Source organism: Pseudopodoces humilis, chromosome 25, assembly GCF_049639895.1.
Source record: "Pseudopodoces humilis isolate 2021_Gansu_Grassland_sample_001 chromosome 25, ASM4963989v1, whole genome shotgun sequence".
In the NCBI taxonomy this organism is placed as follows: domain Eukaryota; kingdom Metazoa; phylum Chordata; class Aves; order Passeriformes; family Paridae; genus Pseudopodoces; species Pseudopodoces humilis.
Genome location: NC_142224.1, coordinates 1,241,368 through 1,255,515, shown reverse-complemented (window position 1 = coordinate 1,255,515; position 14,148 = coordinate 1,241,368). Strand labels below are relative to the sequence as shown.

General features: G+C 49.2%; 1 protein-coding gene and 1 long non-coding RNA gene across 4 annotated transcripts in view; one reads left to right on the top strand and one right to left on the bottom strand.

Moving 5' to 3' along the window:
- KIRREL3 (kirre like nephrin family adhesion molecule 3) overlaps positions 1 to 14,148 on the bottom strand; it is a 350,972-nt gene that overhangs the window by 244,812 nt on the left and 92,012 nt on the right. The gene's annotated exons all lie outside the window — the stretch shown is intronic.
- LOC148182582 (uncharacterized) lies at positions 7,711 to 13,929 on the top strand. 2 transcript variants are annotated; one of them, XR_015774522.1, is made up of 3 exons: positions 7,711 to 8,695; positions 9,538 to 10,115; positions 12,746 to 13,929. It is a non-coding gene; the product is annotated as an uncharacterized LOC148182582 (long non-coding RNA). The 2 variants fall into 2 exon arrangements; XR_015774523.1 differs by lacking the exon at positions 12,746 to 13,929 and having other exon boundaries at positions 7,711 to 7,901; positions 8,624 to 8,695; positions 9,538 to 11,661.

Genomic DNA, 14,148 nt, shown 5'->3' with positions numbered 1-14,148 from the left:
GCTGGAACTTGGACAGGCTGGGAGAGCTTTGTGTTCAGCCTGGAGAAGAAAAGGCTCTGGGGAGACCTCAGAGCCCCTGCCAGGGCCTAAAAGGGCTCCAAGAGAGCTGGAGAGGGACACTGGACAAGGGATGGAGTGACAGAACAAGGGGGAATGGCTTCCCACTGCCACAGGACATGTTCAGATGGGCTATTGAAAGGAATTTTTTCTTGTCAGGTTGGGATGACCCTGGCACAAGGTGGCCAGAGCAGCTGTGGCTGCCCAATCCCTGGAAGTGTTGAAGGACACTGACATTGGACAGGGCTTGGACAGGAAGTGACATTGGACAGGGCTTGGAACCCCCTGAGACCAGGGCAGGTGTCCCTTGCCCATGGCAAGAGATGATCTTTAAGGTCCATTCCAAGCCAGCCCATTCCTGGATTCTATGATTTCACAATCCACTGTGGTGTGTTGACCTTGGCTGGACACCAGGTGCCCCCAGAGCTGCTCCACCTTTCCTGCTGGACAGTGGAGACAAAATAAGATGGAAAACAGCTCACAGGCTGAGACAAGGCAGTTTACTAAAGCAAAAGCCAAACTCTGCATTCACAAGCAAAGATTAAAAAAAGGTTTATTCTCTCCATCCCATCAGTGAGAGATGCTCAGCCACTTCCTGGGAAGCTGGGCCTCAGCACAGGGAGTGGCTTCCCCGGAAGACAAATTAAAAGTGCCCCTGTTCCCTGTTCCTTCCCTCGCTCTTTGCTCTGAGCTGGAGGTCTGGAACATCCCTTTGGTCAGCCTGGGTCAGCTGGTCTGGCTGTGTCTCCTCCTGGGATCTTTCCCACCCCAGTCCCTGGATGTGGGGAATGTTGAGAGTCAGTGCTGAGGCTGTGCCTCAACATGGGTGTGTTACAAACACCTTTCCACCTCCCACTGGGGCACAGCACCGGGACAGCTCCTGTGGGAAATGAACTCCAGCTCAGCACACCCAACACATCCCCTCCCACCCAAAAATGCACCTGAGCTGGCACAGGAAGAGCATCTCCCTCCCCCTGCAGCTCAGCAGAGATGGCAGAGTGGGAAGAGCAAATGAGGGACTTCCACAAAGGAAGATGCAACTACAGAAGGCTCCAAGCACCAGACTCAGCAGCCTGACAAAGCAATTCTGCACCTCAATACCGTGGTTCTTCCCCACCAGGTGGATTTTGGCTCTACAAAGACTCCAGTGGGGCTACAAGTTCATACTAGCAAATAGCCAAACAGCAACTTATCTCTAGAAGCCCTTCTTGGGCAAAGGCTTTTGGAGGTTTTCTGTTTGGGATTTAGGGATTTCTCCCAGTTTTTCCTTAAAACAGAGACTGCTTGCACCGATGCAGGCAGAACTGACTGGGGGAACAGATTTAGGGAATGGGAGGCACAATCCCAATGGCCAGTTCAGGTGTCACACACGAAGCATTAGCCACGTGCTACATATTGCACACCTCTCTCCACCTGGAACTGGGGACTTCCAGCTTACTCCCTTGAAATCCCCCAGCCACAGATAGCAGCAGGAAGCAATTTTGATGTTGAAATGTTTTTTTCCAAATCACAGGGGTTGAATTAAATTTATTTTTCTTCTTTATTCCAGCCAGGCTTAAAACCATGCTGCTGAAATCCACATTGTCATGAAATGAGGGAATGTCACCCAAATCCCCCACCCTCCAAAGCCACGCTGGAAGATGTGTTCCCATCCACGCCTCCACACCAGGAAACATTCGCACCTCTCAATTCCCCAGGTTCCCCAAGCTTCAGTCCAACACGGATCCAAGCCTTGTGTCTGGCTGGGATTTAACTGAGTGGCGTCTCCCGCCCCCTTGTTGGGGGCTCAGCTCTCGGGGAGCTATTCCCAATTTATTCCTCAGGCTGGATGCTCCATAAGCAGGCGACAGCCGTAAGTGTTTCTTGACAGGCGCTTGGAAGTATAATGCGCCGCAGGTTGTGTTTCCTTCCTCTTAATAGGATGCAAAGCTCTGTTTTCAAAAGGATATGCTAACATTTTAAGCTCTTTTTGTTCGTATAAATGATAATGTAGTCAACACAAGGGCCTCATCTCTCCTTGAAGTGAATATTATTCCTATTCACCTTAACATATAAGCACCAGGCTCGAGAATAAACCTTAGCCAAGCTCCCCCTGAGTGGGCTCATCCAAGGCTTTGCTCCCAGAGAGGAGATGCTGGAGGAGAAGCAAATCTGGCCACTGACAGAAAACTGAAGGATGGACTTGAGGCCTCCTTAAATTGTACAAGCCACTGGAGCTCCTCCTTTGGTGCTGTGCAAAAGGAGATCTCCCAGTCCCAGAAGAAGGATTTCCCAGAGGAAGGATGCAATAAATAATTTGTCTGATACAGAAAGGCCAGGGCATTGTCCAAGATGTGAGGAGAGCTTTGCTGTGGGCAAACAACAGAGCAGGTGTTGAGTGAAGCCATAAAAGACAAAACCCATCAGTTTTTAGGAGCACAGACCTCTCCAAGTTTCTTCATCATCCTTCCAGTGCCTGAAGGAAGAGCTGACAAGAAAGAAGAGAAGGTACTATTTACAAGGGCCTGGAAGGGCAGGAAAACAGGGAATAGCTCCCAGTGCCAGAGGGCAGGGATGGATGGGATATTGGGCAGGAATTGTTCCCTGTCAGGGTGGGCAGGCCCTGGCACAGGGTGCCCAGAGCAGCTGTGGCTGCCCCTGGATCCCTGGAAGTGCCCAAGGGCAGATTGGATGGGGTTTGGAGCAGCCTGGGATAGTGGAAGCTGTCCCTGCCCATGGAAAAGGTGTGGCACTGGATGAGCTTTAAGGTCCCTTCAACCCAAACCATTCCATGACTATGACTGTGACTATTTAGGCTTGTGCTGCTTTTCCACTCTTAAGGACCAGGATTCCCTCCACATGCCAGCTCCCCTCTGAAAATCCATCCTGTTGTCTCCAAAAGCTGTTCCTGGCACAGCACACGAGCAGCACTCAGATACAGGGAGGGAGGAGTTGAAACCCTACAGGTTTTTCTGCTTGTGAGGTTTTGGAAGGTGCTGTTGGCCTTGTTTTCAGCGCCTGGGCTCCTCATCACACCTGTCTTACACACAGCCCCTGACAGGTTCACAGACAGCCCTGTCTGCCTGCTCCCAGATGACAAAGGAAGGATCAATTCCAGCCTGTCAATCCCTCTGTTTCATTAGCCACTGATTGGGAGGCATCACATCCTGTCTTCCAAGAGTCAAACCCGTAAACAAGACAACATTGTTAAAAAAAATACAAAAAAAAAAAAAAAAAACCCAAAAACAAACCCAAACCACTAAAAAAACAGCTAATAAAAAGCTCTGCTTGCCAGATGCCAAGGATCGCTATGAGACTGCAGCAGGAATAACAATTTGGGAGATAATTGAGCTATTCCTGTGGGCCATGAAACCACAGCTCTGGTGGGACAGGCAAAAAGAGGTTTCACAAAGTTATTGGACACCTTGGAAGATTCTTTCCCTTTTAGGAAGAGCAGGAAAAAAGCTGCCATAAGGAGAGAAGGGGAATTGCTCAGAAAAGCATCCCTCTCTCTCTAGATTTTCGATATAACCTCATCATTTCCAAAGCTGGGGAGGTGCTGGCTGGGTTCCTCAGGAAGGACTAAACTCGTCCATGTTTTTTCCTAAAGCACCAACTGTCACGACTGTCAATTCAGCTCCTTTCATGGAGATTAGAATTCATTTGCAAAAGCAAAAAGAAAATGGGAGGAAAAAAAAAAAACAAAAAAGGAAAAGGAAAGAAAAGGTATTTAATTGGCAACTGAATTCTTCATGAAACAAAGAGATGGATTCATGCAAAGAAGAATAGGGAGAGCTGTTTTGATATCTGAATTTTAATGACTCCATAGCATCCCTATTTGTTATGTATCTGCTTTCGAAATGTCACGGCTGGCTCTAGTGGTAATTACTGAATTTCAACATTTATAGAAAAGCAGCACATACAGTATGGAGATAATTGCCCAGTTGGAGAGTTATTGAAGGATCCAGGTTCCCCCCGCCCTCCTCCCTCCTTCTGTGACTACAGAATTTTGGTAATTATCACTAGAGCCACTTGTTAAAAAAATCAGAAAGCAGGTAAACAACAAACACCAGTGTAGTTTATTCATTAAAATTCAAAAAACACATCATCATATTGATCTTGAAATTACAAACTGCTGCAGCTTGCAAAAAGCAGGGCCCTCCCGCTACCCCGGCATTTAGTGCTGCTGTACATCATACTTTGAGACACTTTCCTGATAGGAATTGTTATGTAATAAACACTATTGTGGGGCACTTACAGGTAAAATAAATCGATTTATCCAGGTTATAACATCAGCTCCGATCAGACCGTAAATCCCGAGGCTTGGGGTGGATCTGATGTCAGCACAAAGCAGGGAGCACTCACCAGGCTGCAGCTCTCCAAGGAGAAACACACTCCAAAGCACCTGGGGAGTTTGGTGTTCGTGTTTTGGCTTAAACTGTGCTCAGCTCCAGTCACCTGTGGCTCCACTGAAGAGTCTCTACCTGCCCACCACAGCTGTGGGCTGGCTGGGATAGCTCTGCTCCCTCTTTCCTGTTTCCCAGCCTGGGCTTTCCTGTGTTCTGGCTTAAACTCCACATGCCATTTGTTGTGGTCTGTCCCAAAATGCTCCTGCACCCATAAAAAAATCACAAAGGAAAGGGCAGCTCAGCTCTCCCTCTGCCCTGCTTTCACCCACACAACTCCTTCTCTTTGTAGAAAGAACTCTCCCCATGTCACAGACAGGAAAATCCAGACACTCAGCTATAAATCCCCCCTTGATTTCTCTCAGCTCCTCACTCGAGGGCTGTGTGATGTCCCCCACCTCCCGTGTGCCCCACTGCAGGAGTCACAGCAGCACCCACGGCAGAGCTGGCTCCACACAGAATCCAGGCTCAGCTTCAAACAGCCCCAGGTTCTGAGTTTCCAGAACATGGGATTTTGTGACGTTCCGATCTTTAATCAAAGTCAGGTATAAAGCAAACTCGCCTGCTTAGAAGTGGAGATGTGTTAGAAGCGGGGGCATGGGTTGGGGAAGGTAAACACACGGGGATATAATTAAAGGAGAAACGACAGTTAACTACAGACAGAGAATCTCCTGGCTTTTACAAAAACACAGAAGGAAAAGACCATTATACAGACACAGGAGATAAGTGGATCCAGCACAGATAAGACTGACAGAGGGAAATTGGAGGCAGAAGAGGATAAGAAGCTGACACCGACACTTACAATATTTACTTTTGCATCTGTGTTCACAAATGAAGAGGATGAGGATTTGCCTAAGTCAGGGATCAGATCCCTGGGGAGAGGAGAAGAGGAATTAGGGAGTGTGCAGATAACACAAGAAATGGTCAATAAGATCTTAGGGGAATTTAAACAAAGCATTAGGGACCAGATGGCAACATGTGTACGAGGGATTTACCAAACAGGGGAAGCAATGACAGGGCAGGACTTCAGCCCCGTGGATTCCCTGAAAACGGCTGAGACAGGGAACAGAGGGTTCCAGCAGCAGGAGGACATTTACACCAGAACCAGCAGTGATCTCTCAAAGACCCCATTACTCTGCCAACTCTCTCCTGGTGACGCTACAGACAGCAGGGTGGATTATCCCAGCTGCCTAAGGCAATATTTTTTTTGACAAAAATGTCACTAATTTAATTGCACTGAGGACTCCTCTTGAACTGCTCTTCCCACCTTTATTTTTACTATTCAAGGCTTAGACTGTCCAGGAGAGAATTAAAATTTGAGTGTTTTCTGAGGGCTTACAACTAAATCTTAGATAAAAAAATCAGGGCTGAGCCGGCTTTCTCAAACCACCACTCAGTGAGACAGTTAATTGTAATTAAATCCATCTTTATTTCAGACCAAATATAAGATTTGCTTAACTTAAGCCTCCCTCCAAAACCAACACATGTGACCACCACAAAGCTGGAGGGGTGACTCCTTCAGTCCTGGGGGAGTGCAGAGGGAATCAGCTGCCCATCGACTGGAAGAAGAGTATTTATATGGAAGCTCATTTTTAAGGGGAAAGAAAGGCTTGAAAATGCCCAGGTTCATTAAGAACAGCCAAGATGATCTGATGAGAAGCAGATCAATCCTTATTAACTTGTTAGGAGCCTTGTAAGAGATTATTCTGTGGGTGGACATGGGAGCTGTGATTGGCACCTCTCTCTGGCCAGGGAGTCACGGACGGTGTCCAGCCCATGGGGCTCATGCTGGTGGGAACCACTGGAGGCCTGGGAACCAGTGGGAAAGTCTGGGGAGAGAAAGGAGATCCACAAGGATGCCCCACAGTGTCAGGGGCTGCCCTGAGATCCTGCATGAGGTTCCCTGGGGAGATGAGGAGCAGTTTTACAGCTCACTCTGCCCACAGCCTGCAGAGCAATTTAATGAATTTATCGTCTGGACACACACTTGTAGTGTAACCCCCAGCTTTGCCCATTTTATTGCACTTCCAGCTCTCTGCCTAAGCCACAACTCAGCTCTACGACTCCCTGACAGGTCTGAGCACCCTTCTCCTACTAAAGCTTCTCCTGGAGCCAAGGAAACAGGAATCTGGCCAAAAACACCGATGGAAAGGCTGAGTTGGAAATATTACACACACCTGGCAGCACATCCTACTGGACATCCCTCACCCTCAGCTTGAACCCACCAGTCCAGACTGAGCAAGCCATGATGTCATGGAAATATTCCCCATTGTCATTCCAGAGGGAACGGGGCTGGGCTGGTAATAATCAAATAACACTCCAGGAAATGAATATCCCTCCGCCATCATTAGGGATGAGTGCTATAGAGATGAAGCAGTGGAACGGGATAATGAGGTGTGCAGTGGAGGAGGCTGAGAGCCTGCCAGACAGGGAGGATGCCAATTCCTATCATTTTTCATCGGTAAAATTGATAGCTTGTGCCACTAGCTATCTCCCCCAGTTCCACTTTCAATCCAATTAAGAAATCAAGACTGATCTAGTTGAGGAACCAAAGCGTCACAGTGTTCAGCTGGGGCGGAGCAACTTCACCTCCCAACTCCCACAGCTGCTGGACATGAAGCTCCCACCCCACCTGATGTCCTGTTTCTTCCACACAACAAGAAAAAATGTTTCTCGTGTCCCTGGAATGTTTCCTTGTTCTTGAGCAGCTGAGAAGATGAGCTCACACCTTTCCCCCTGTGTCCACCTCTGCAGAACGAGGTCTACATCCCACAGGGAGGACAATGCTCCACCACAACCCTGCTAAAATCCCAGGCAGTGTCTGGAGCTGGCTTTGCCTGTGGGTGGTGACACACTGCCAGTGACGGGTGCCAGATGGGATAAAGCAAACCTGGGATCTCATGCATGGAACTCATTAAGTTGACTTTGTAAGGAACACCCCGATAACACCCCTCGGAGAGGCGCTGCAAACCCACATCTCACGAGGCAGCAGAGACTCCCTCTCTCACACCTGACTAAGCCCCCTAATCACAGGCAAAACTTCAATCAGCGCTTACAACAATCCCACAACACAAATCCATCCGACGCTCCATTAATGCTCACAGTATGACTTGTTATCCACAAAGGAAACACTGCTGGGTGATAATGAAGGCGTTCGATTGGGATTTCGAGATGAGCAACAAGAAGTGCCTGGTTACCAGAGCGTGACACTCCAAGCTGGGATAAATAAGCTCTTGATTGCTGTGCTCAGCCCAAGTCACCTGTGGCTTCACTGAAGAGCCTCTACCTGCCCACCACTGCTGTGGACTGGCTGGGATGACCACAAAGCCATGGCTCTGCTCCCCCTTTCCTGTTTCCTAGCCCAGGCTTTCCTGGCACAGGACTCCCGTGTTTGTGTCACCACCAATGCCATGAAACTCAGCGAGGTCACGGGAAATAGCAAGACAGAAGTGGCTCATTGTGAGTGGAGCATTATCTCTGTTAATTGAAGCTGGGTAAGAGCTGTACAGGCCAATTTTTACCCATCATCCTCTTAAGAGGACCAGCTCACCTCTGTGGGCTCTTGGCCAGCATTAATGTGGGGGTTTTTGTGCCCTGCTCAGGATTCTTCATTAAAGCACCCTGGCATTTCTGCCAGCACAGGGTCACGATGGTGCTGCACAGCCTCGTCTGCACCACAGCAGCACGAGCTCTGCAACAAAGGAGAGGAAAATCTCAGAAATACACTGTTTTTCCTGGCATGAGGCTCAGAGAAGGGCTGGCATCACTGAGGACTTGCTCTCTTCACTGCTGGCTGCAGCTGCCCTGTGAAAGGCAGCCCTGCCCTGCACCACTGAGCACCAGTGTCTTGTCTCACCTGCCTGGCTTGGGATGTAAAAAAGCCCTTCCTGAGCCTAGGCTGCAGAAGACTAATAATTCTCCTGGCAGCTGGAGTCCTGACTGGAAGCCTTATTTTATTGCTTTCCTGCTACTTTTTTGCTCAGAAGGCAAGGAAAACGTCAGAGAAGGCTAAAATCCCTCCCATTTTCATATTCATTGGCACAGAAAGCAGTGAACTTTCATCTTCCCTCAGCATTGATTTAGGGCAGCTTTGCTGGGACAATTCAGAACACAGTAATAATGATGATGATAAAAATATAAATATATTATAGTCTCACATATATGCATATATCCATCATCAGCAGGGAAGAATTTGGGCTGAGTGGAAGCAGAAGAGAGCAGAACTTCTCCAGGCAATGCTCTGCCACCCACAGGTTTGTCTTCCTTTCTCTCACAGACGAAAAACTCGAGGGGCACATTTGGAACCAGTTCCCACTCACTGCCTATAAAAAGGGCTGTGACTTCCCCAAACACCAGCTCCCCTCTCCTGGTGTGAGTGGCAGCAGGAACCTGACCCTGCTGGGTTTGGAAGGAACCACAGGTTGGTTTGGGTACTGAGGGTGAGTGAGGGCAGTTGTTGAAAGGGAGGAGCAGTTTGGGACAGACAATAATTACCTCAGGTTTCAGGGCTCCTTAAAGCAGTTTTTGGCAATTAGGAGTTAGAGCAGCGCCTGTCTGGAGGCTGGGGACCATTTCTTCCTTAGAAATCCCTAATGGTGGACCCAGGCAGTGACAGGAATGCTGGAATTGTTCTTGCTGGCAGCTGTGGGCACTGCCCCACACACTGACAGAGTGAAGCAGCTCTCCCAGGGATTCCCCTTCCCCCTACAGCACACTGCCCATGGCACAAAATGTTCCCCCCACTCCCAAATACTGCAAAATGCAGGATATTGGTGAGCCAACAGGTAAGTGTGGCTATGCACAGCAAAATATTACACCTGTGTGGCCCCACACACCTTGTCAAATCTCCTATAACCAGCTCTAAAAAGCTCTGAGTTGGTCAGGAAGGACCAGCTGAGCAGCTGATGGGGGCTCTACCCCATGTACCTGTAGGTGCTTTACTCACCCTTCCCTTCTTTTTATTTTTAATATCATCACTGCTCTAAAAATAAAATCAACTTGACACTGATGAAAGCTGAAAAACCCCACCAGACCAGTTTCTCCATGTGCCTGACTCCAGGGCCCCTTGATCAAATTGTTTTCCTTCTCCCTGCAGATCCCCACGATCTCCTCAGCTCTGCCCAGGGGGGACAGGGCTGGAAATGGAAGCCCAGGTTTCCCTTTGGCATCGAGCTGTCAGAGGCAGCTCCGTGAGCATCATCAGTTCTGCGCCTGCTCCTCGGGAGTGAAGCATGGCTTTGGAAATGGAAATGAAAGATTTCTTTCCCATTCTCTTTTCTCTGCCAAGCCTGTAACAAGCTGAAGATGGGAAGTGCCAGGAGTGGATGAAAATAGAAGGAAAATAGCTGATAGTATTTCAGCCAGACCACCCCTAGGATGAGGGGGGGGAGCATCTCCTAAGGGACTGCTGACCCTCACAGTAAAGTGAGGTTTTTTTCCTGAAAACAAGAAGGGTATTTCTGCCACAGGGAACAGTCCTGCCTCAATTAGCAAATTTTTCAGCCCAGATGGAGCAGGGTGATTATGTACCATAACTATCACTGTTGCCTTCACCTTCAAAAAACCCTGCCTGGCTCCACAGCCCTTCCCTCTCTGCCCAAAGCACGTCCCAGCTTTCGGAGTTCACCAGCTCCTTCTCCTTTCAAGGCTGATCAACCTTGGCTTGTAAACAAGGTGAGTGGCTGCAACACTTGTTCCTTTACAAGCTCACTCCTGCAGCATCTTTAGGAGGTTGGTGGGGGAGAGAGGGGAGAATAACACATTCTGCTGCCACTGGAAACCAAATTATTCCCCAGCCAACATGAAAAACCCACTCATGAACTGACCACGGATTGCTCATCGCTCCCACTTGGGATGTTTCACCAAATGAATCCTGTCACCAGCCTTTGCAGGCAGTTGCCAAGTCCCAGGAGCAGCTGCAAATCTTCATTAATAAAATTTCAGGATGTGCTTTGTTTGGGCTGGAGACTGCCACTTCCCATTCTACCACCCTGCAAGTGCGAGGTGGCACCGGCACCAAAAGTTGTGTGCAAGAAAAGGTGAATTTTAAATGAAACCAGATGTTGGGAAATATCCAGCATGTTCTCCAGGAAACAGCATTAACATTTCCCAGTGATGGGCCTTGGAAACTGGGTGCTGCAAGGGATGTGTTCACAGCTAATGGGGTACTTCCATGGGTGGTGGGACAATGGGGTCACAGCTGCTGCTGGTGGGGTGGCTGTGAGGGGTGAGTCTGAGAGATGCCACAGACAGCACCTGGATCTCCTCAAGCCAGGAGCTCTGTGGTCCCAGAGCATCAGACTGTCCTGCAAATTCCCAAAGTTTGCTATTCCCTTCATGCAGACGCAGAACAATGACTAGAGGATAAACAAGGCTTATCCCAAACAGCTCAGATGGAGATAGGGAAAAGCTAAACCAGCACAGAACATTCTCCCTGTGCCATTCCCAAAGCTGGGTGTGAGGGGCAGGTGAGGTGGAACCAGGCTGCTGCCCTCAGCCTGAGCCTCCTGCCGAGGTGTCTTTGTGCTTCTGGGAACACACATTCCTGGTTCTCAAAGGGCAGGAGAGAGTCAAAGCAACACTTCCAGACAACCAGGAGGGTTCACAGAATATCCTGAGTTGGAAAGACCCACCAGGACTATCCAGTGCATCCCCTGGCTCTGCACAGACACCCCCAAACCCCACCCTGGCCATCCCTGGAGCTCTGTCCAGAGGCTCCTGGAGCTCTGGCAGCCTCTGGGCTGTGCCCATTCCCTGGGGAGCCTGGGCAGTGCCAGCACCTCTGGGGGAAGAGCCTTTCCCTAAATCCAGCCTGAGCCTGCCCTGGCCCAGCTCCTTCCACTCTCTGGGGTGCTGTCCCTGGTCACAGGGAGCAGAGATGGGAGCTGTCCCTCAGGAGGAGCTGCAGCTCCTGGTGATGTCTGACTTCAGTCTCCTCCAGCTGAACAAGCCAAGTTTCATCAGCTGCTCCTCGTGTAGGCCCTTGAGATTCTTCACCATTACAGGCTTGACTTGGCTTCACTTCAGCGGCAGCAGAGGACAAACCCTGGCACCCGCTGCCCCTGGGTGCTGGGCCTGGCTCTCTCCCGAGTCCCAGAATTTGGGTGAAGGTTCCAGTCTGGGAACACTTTGCAAGTCATGCCCAGTCTCCCCATGGGAAGCTTTGCTGTTCACTGCAGGGGTGTCCTCATGCTGGGGCTCAGTTCCTTCGAGACATCGCTCTCCCCTGCCAGGTCAGCTCGATTCCCTCGGGACATTTGGGGTTCCCTTGGGGTACTCGGGGTTCCCTCGGGGCATTCGGGGTTCCCTCGGGGCACTCGGGGTTCCCTCAGGGCACTCGGGGTTCCCTCAGGGCATTTGGGGTTCCCTCAGGGCATTGGGGGTTCCCTCAGGGCATTTGGGGTTCCCTCGGGGCATTCGGGGTTCCCTCGGGGCACTCGGGGTTCCCTCAGGGCATTTGGGGTTCCCTCAGGGCATTTGGGGTTCCCTCAGGGCATTTGGGGTTCCCTGCTCTCCACGGCCGCTGCCTTTTCACCTCTCCCTGCTCAGAGCAGCGGGACCCTCGCTGTGAGTGACGGTGCTCTGGAGCGGAGCCGGCCGCGGCCTCCTCCGGCAGCACCTGCAGCTCTTGCTCAGGGCTGAATCAAACCCAGAGAATTCCATTTAAAGCCACAAACACTGCCTTTAAATCAGGGTAATGCCGGTTCGTGCAGCCAGGAGCTCTCTCCTCGCCACAGTTTCCCTGATAACGGGATCATTCAAGGCTCCCGGACGCTTTGTTCTCACCAAAGAGGAGCTATCGGTCACCCTGCCCTGCGGAGCTTCACCCCTCCCTTCCCCACCTGCTTTGAAGGATGAGTCAGAGCAGACCTGTAAAAGCACAGCAGAGGAGGAACAAACAGTGGGGACAGCAGGATCCAGCCCTACAATCCCATCCCGAGCTGTGGCCTCCCCACAGCTCCTTCCCCTCTCACCGCCTGCCAACCTCGAGCAGCTTCTGCTCTTCCTGCTTGCAGTCAAAAAGCTTGGAAATTGAGGAACAGAGGAAAAATATTTGCTCGTTATCCAACCAATTAGTTGGTGGTAAAGACAGCAAACAGAAGCGAAGTCTCCGAAGCACCACATTTTTCTTTTAAGTGCTGTAAGCAGCTAATGACTCTGCAGAGCTCTGGGAAAACAGACTGGGAGCTCCAGCGTTTTTGAAAATGTGAAAATAATCTGGAGCTTGCTGTGTTGTTTAGGTCTGAAAAGAAAAGGTTTGGGAAGGACATCCCAAAAGCTTTCCTCCTTTCTTTCCTTCACAGGCCTTGGTAATATCCAGCAGTCTCTGCAGGTGCCACATGCATCTTTTCACCTGTTAAATAAGGGACCATTGATGTTCCCTGAGGGACAGGATCATCAATGTCCCCAAGGATAAGGAAAGGGTCCTCCTGCTCCCCAGGCTCCACCTTGGACAGGAAGGTAAATGAAAATACACATCAAACTCACCAAACTCCTGATACCACCACTGTCAGAAGGGTTGAAAAATACCATGAGCACACTGCAGCACCTAATTCCCAGGAGAAAATTTGCTGTGGGTTCATTATTGGTTATACAGTGTGGGAAAACACTTCCTAAGCAGATCCAGATTTGATACCACAAACCCCCACGCTTTTCCCTGAGGTTCTGACCAAAATGCACACCCAGCACAAACACTCCTGTAATCCTGATGGCTTTGAATCATGGGTGTCACACAGAAATCAAATTATTTATTTTACTATCCCCACATCCCTCCCAAGCTGCTTCTGTCCCAAAATTGCCTCTTACATTTTCTGTATACAGATAGTAATAACTAAAATAACCATGTGGATGGATATCACAAACCTGGAAGGTAATAAGAGGCAATGACTCCAGTGACTGAAATGAAGGAGAAAGACAGTTAATGAAATAGAGATGCCTTCCAACAGCTTTTAAATCAATTCACAGAGGCAATTTAAACAGCCCATCCTGTCATGATGTTTAAAATATGTCAATTCTGCTACTTTTTCCCCATTTCCCTTTTTGGCTGAGTTTCTTCCAGTTTTCCCTTTTGGTTTAAAAAAAAAAAAGGGGGGGGGAGGGGATATAGAAAAATTCACCTTCTTGGCTACACAGCTTGAGCTTGGAGAAAGACAAAAATCTACTTGAACACAAGTGAAGTAACTCCAATGACAGAGTGCCCTGGTTAGAAAATTCCTAATAAATCACCAAAACCAATTGCTGCTCCAATGCCACATTTGACAAATTGAAAATAAATTGCATCAATTGCATGGGAGCAAGGAGAGCCCAGTTCAATATTTTCTCCCTAATACATCTACAGGTGGTGTTGGGGGGGACATTTCTATAATTTATTTATTTTTCACACCGATCGATGTTGTGTTCTTTTCCAATACACCCTGCTCAGTGCTGGTCAGTAAATATTCATCTCTTCCTCTAAATAATGTGTGTTCAGGAATAGCCAAACACTGCATCTTCCCCTTCTGCACAGGGCAGGCATCGAGGTGGTCAAACTCACAAAATTATGAGCTATTTTAGTGAAAGGATTTGAAATCTGAAGTTTTTGCTCAGACAATCTTCACACATCCCACTCCTAAACACAAACTCCCTCATCTCAGTTCCCTCCAAAATCATGGGGAGGGCCAACATCTGGAACACAAGTTTTTGAGGAGTGTTTTTCTTCACCTGTATG